The sequence below is a fragment of the Vespula pensylvanica genome, chromosome 18 (assembly GCF_014466175.1).
Source record: "Vespula pensylvanica isolate Volc-1 chromosome 18, ASM1446617v1, whole genome shotgun sequence".
NCBI lineage: Eukaryota > Metazoa > Arthropoda > Insecta > Hymenoptera > Vespidae > Vespula > Vespula pensylvanica.
The window spans coordinates 2,540,613-2,545,612 of NC_057702.1; the positions used below are offsets into that span (position 1 = coordinate 2,540,613).

A 5,000-nucleotide genomic window follows, 5' to 3' on the forward strand; every position below is an offset into this window, starting at 1 on the left:
TCCTCCTACTACCCCTTTTTTTCCCCTCTCTCTAGAAGCTTTTCTCAAGGCCCCGGCATCCGTAATCCTTGTCTGATCCCTAGCACAAAGGTACCCGTAATAACGCCAGCAAAAGTCTCATGGAATCAGGCGGAATTGAATTTCATGCCGCAGAAAATATGACGACCCACAGGAGAGCCACTCTTTTCAACGGGTATGTCTCCGACATCGGTACACGTACATCCTGTGAATAGGGGCTCTGAGGGGGTGCGGAGGGGTCAAGAGGGTTGACGAGAGAAGGGGTAGGCCGATGATGGTGGTAACAACGAGAAATAGTACGAGATGTGTTATCTAAACGAGAAATATAGAGATAGAAAAGTTGAATACGTTTTCCGGTAGGCTTTTCCCCCTAGCAAAATGTATAATACCTGACAACGAAACAAAGTTATCGAAAAAGTGGTGGTGGCAAGGGTATAGGTATCGAATAAAAGGGTACCGTTCGATAAAAGTTAGAAAATGAAAAGATCGACGATAACGATTCTTGAGTTTGCTTATTTTTATATTTCTTTATTTTGTTGTCTATTTGTTTCTTTCTTTCTTTTTTTTTTCGATTCTATCGATAACTCTGACTTTATGATTTTTAACGATATGAAAAGGGTTATATGTTTCGATGATCGATATAAATTTTTACGTACCTATCGTTGTAATGTAATTTTTTTCAATGGAGAAATTGCGTGCGTGATATATCAAAAATATTGAATGAGAAGTTTAATAATTACATATATATATATATATACAAGGAAAAAAAAAAGAATTACAATAAATGAAGAGAAACGAACGAACGATAGATATACGAGGGACTCTGATGATGTAATAAATTTTATATATATATATATATATATATATATATATTAATAGAAGAAAGAAAAAAAAAGATATGAAGCGACAATTAAAAAAAAAAAAAAAAAAAAGAAAAAGAAGCATAGTGATTGACGAAGAGAATGAAAACGAACGAACGAAATAAAAAGAGTGATAATTAGAGAGTGGGTGGGGGTAGGATAAAAAGAAAAGGAAAAACAGAAACAGACAAAGTAGATATATAATCGAATCGTTGAAACTCGTTATTAATAAGAAAATAAAAAACCAAATAAAAAATGAAGAAAGGAAAAAACACGTTGCAAAAAAATGCAACGTGCAAATTGGAACATGACGAGAATTCTGTTTTCGTCTATCAGATGGATTATTGCTGTGTAACCCATAGAAATAAAAGAAAATAGACGTATAGAACAGATAATACAGAATACAAGGTATCCCATTGTCTCTCTAACAGTACAGTCGAATCAAGGTGTATGCTGGAATACACAATACTATGGCCCTATGCTATCCGACTCTGTGATTTGTCATCTTGATAGTGAAGTTTGGGATTGCTCTCAAGGGACTCTTCCCTTAACAGTAATAATCCTCTCTCTCTCTCTCTCTCTCTCTCTCTCTCTCTCTCTCTCTCTCTCAATGTTAACAAATTAATCACGTGACAGGTGTAAAGGATGGTAGATAATCGTACTAAGCGAGAAAAGTAATAGATAGAGAGAAAGGATAGTCTTGTTTTTTGTACGGAATTATTAAAAGAAAAAAGAGAGAGAGAGAGAGAGAGATACGTAATGACTACTATTGAAGAGAATGTTATTTTGTTACGGAACACCTGGTCATCGATAACAACAAACACATATACATATCTACATGTATAAAAAATAGAGAGAGAGAGAGAGAGAGAGAGAGAGAGAGAGAGAGAGAGAATAACCACGAATTAATTTTACCACCCGATGTTTATTGATAGCACTCAGCCGTTTTTGTTTTGGCAAGCTACACGAGATTACATACACGAGAGCGATATATTAAAGGGAAATAGAAGATAGCAAAGAAATAAAAAGAAACAAGAAACAAAAAAAAGAGAATGCGAAAAAGAAGAATAATAATAAAGACAAAATAACAAAAAAGAAAAAAAAGAAAAAGGATGATTCAATCAAAAAATATAAAAAGAGAGAGAGAGAGAGAGAGAGAGAGAGAGAGAGAGAGAGAGAGAGAGAGAGAGAGAGAGAGAGAACAAATCCGAGAGGGCGAATGGACTGAATAAACTGTTTATAAACGTTGTTGTTGTTGCTATTGCTGTTGTTGTTATTTCGAGCTTTGTAAAATATAATGGTACGGAATGAAAGAAGATTAACGAGCCGATGTCTAGAGCGTAAAAGCCGATCGTGTAAAGCTCGCGTAATTGATTTCATCGTATCGATGTAATTAATAAAATTTGATAGGACGCAACTCTCTATGATGTTCTTGATAATGTTTCACAGATACAACATAAATATTTATATACGCACTTACATATGTATCTCTATATACATATACATATATATATATATATATATATATATATATATATATATACATATATTTAATCTATCTCTCTTTCTCTTTCTCTCTAAGGAAGAAAGCTTTTCACCAAAATTCACGGATAAGTTGGAGTGCACTCGCGTGCATCTAAAAGCATCATCTTAGATTTTCTAGATGCATGAAATCTGCGTGACTCGACAAAGACGACGACGACGAGGACGAGGACGAGGACGATGAGAACGAAGAGGATGAAAGAGAAGAGAGTATGTTACATACATATATTATACGTACATATGTTCGTTCATTCGCTTGACTTCTATCCTCGTAACGAGACTGTTCCGTACACGTTTCGTTGAATACGAGGAACTGGGATGGCAACGTTTAAAGGTATTTAGGTATAGCAACAAGAGCATCGCACGTATGCTCATTGGCACGATGAATTCGCGAGATACAGTGTGTAAACGCCTCGGTGGTCACGTATATTTATAAATGGCCCTCCCTCTCTCTCTCTCTCTCTCTCTCTCTCTCTCTCTCTCTCTCTCTCTCTCTCTCTCGATATGTGTTAGTCGCGTATGATACACGAAAAACAAAAGGTCCGTCCTACCGAATTTAATTTCGTCCTGGTACATAACTAACGTAGAGATAGATACCTACCAATACATACGTATTTACATATATATATATATATATGTATGTATATACATGGATACATACGCTGTCATTCGTAACAAATCGTTTCCTACCCTCGATTCTATTCTCTCTCTCTCTGTCTCTGTCTCTGTCTCTGTCTCTGTCTCTGTGTGTGTCTCTGTCTGTCTATTTATCTATCTATCTATCTCTTTTTTCTCATTTCTTTACATTTCTCTTGTACCATTTAAAACAATCAAAAATGCATCTCTATCCTGCATCAGTTATTAATTTTTTTGTCATTAATTCCAACGAAATATGTTATATAATACTGGCATTAAAATTCGAGTTATAAATTCTATTCGTGTTAGTTTGAGCATGTTTTTACGATCCACTTATACCTTACATTTAACAGGCTTCAATCCTTTCAAATTAAAAGAGACATTTCGACTATGATCAATAGCACGACACGACCAAGACGTTGATCCAATATATTATACATATACATATGTATGCATCGACCGATAAGATACGCATCCCTAATTGGCTCTTGAAAATTATTCTATTCAAGATATAATAGTAATAGAAGTAGTAATAGTATTTCCTACACAATTTTTATATACTGGGAAATTCTTCTTGGATTGAATTGAATCGTTTAAAAAAAAAAAAAGAAAGAAAAGAAAGAGAAGGAAAGAAATAATAAAAAGGAGAGAAAAAAAGAATTAATATAATTTATAAGTTTCTAAACTTATGATACATGGATCAATTGCTCGGTGTAGATCAATTTCGATCTCACTTATCGTTTTAATTAATTTTTCAACGATAATACTATAGAGTAAATATAGTGTCTATATATATATATTATATAATAGAAAGAAACTATAATTTCATCAAGATGAGAAATTCAATTTTTAATTTCAATTCGTTTGTTAATCTCGATATAAGCCAACATTGTACTACAATTTTTACCGACTGACGAACATTTTCTATTTACTTTATCCTTCTTTATCCCTCTCTCTCTCTCTCTCTCTCTCTCTCTCTCTCCCTCTCTTTTTCTCTATCTATCTATCTCTATTTCTCTATTTTTCAGTTCTTTACCCTCTGGCTATTTCGAAATGACGATCGAAGATCACACGGACGATGCTCGCCGATGGATAATCCGACGAACGAGTAAAGCGAGCATTTCTCATTTCCGGTCGACGGCGTCGATTAATCGACCGCTCGTACGCGGAGATGTAATTGGAAATCGCCCCTTCGTACTGGGTGCCGCGATCCTGAATTACGCGAATCCATCCACCGGAACCATAGCTATTTTGGTCATTACGTCAAATGCAGAACTAGGGATGAAAACTTGTCGAACGATCCATTACCATTGTCTTCGATGAAAAAAACAGAATGATAAAAAAAGAGAGAGAGAGAGAGAGAGAGAGAGAGAGTTAGATAGAGAAAAAGAATGCCCAATTTTTAATCAAAATTCGTCGTCCCCGTGAACCTTCCCACCCACCCCTTCCCACTATGGCCGACCAAAGAATAGAATTTTTGAATTTGTCCCCTTCTTGTTCGACATTATGGACGAAGTTGTACCGGTGTGAGTGAGTAAAATTAGTTCACTGGGTCACGACCAACACACAGTCCTTTTCTTCCCCTCCCTTCTACCTTCTACCTCTACCACCCCCCATCTCCACCTTCTCCTTCTCCTCCTCCTCCTTCTCCACTCCTTCTACTCGCCCATCCCTTTTCTTTCTCTCCTATCGCGCTTCGCGTTTTAAATTCACGAAAAATTTTCTTTTTTCTTTTCTTTCCTTCTCTTTTTCTCTTTCTCTTGATCTCTTTCTTCGCAATTATATAGGCACACGTATAACGACTTATCAAAACGCGTATTAAAAAGGATTAGATAAAAATCGTAAGGTGATCTGCGATCGAGATTTATAAATGCGTATTCTAAAAATAAAGAAGTAGAAAAAAAAAGAAAGAACAAAGGGAAGAAAGAAAAAACGAGTAATGAT

General features: G+C 35.4%; 1 protein-coding gene across 15 annotated transcripts in view; it reads right to left on the bottom strand.

Moving 5' to 3' along the window:
* Positions 1-5,000, bottom strand: part of LOC122635322 (octopamine receptor beta-2R) — a 50,070-nt gene that overhangs the window by 38,473 nt on the left and 6,597 nt on the right. For 2 of the 15 annotated variants that reach the window (XM_043825400.1, XM_043825408.1), the window contains exon 1: positions 2,659-3,120. The exons of the other annotated variants lie outside the window; for them this stretch is intronic. The gene's annotated coding sequence lies outside the window, so the exon portion shown is untranslated. Of the gene's footprint in view, positions 1-2,658; positions 3,121-5,000 lie in introns of those variants that run through there. 15 annotated transcript variants of the gene reach the window in all.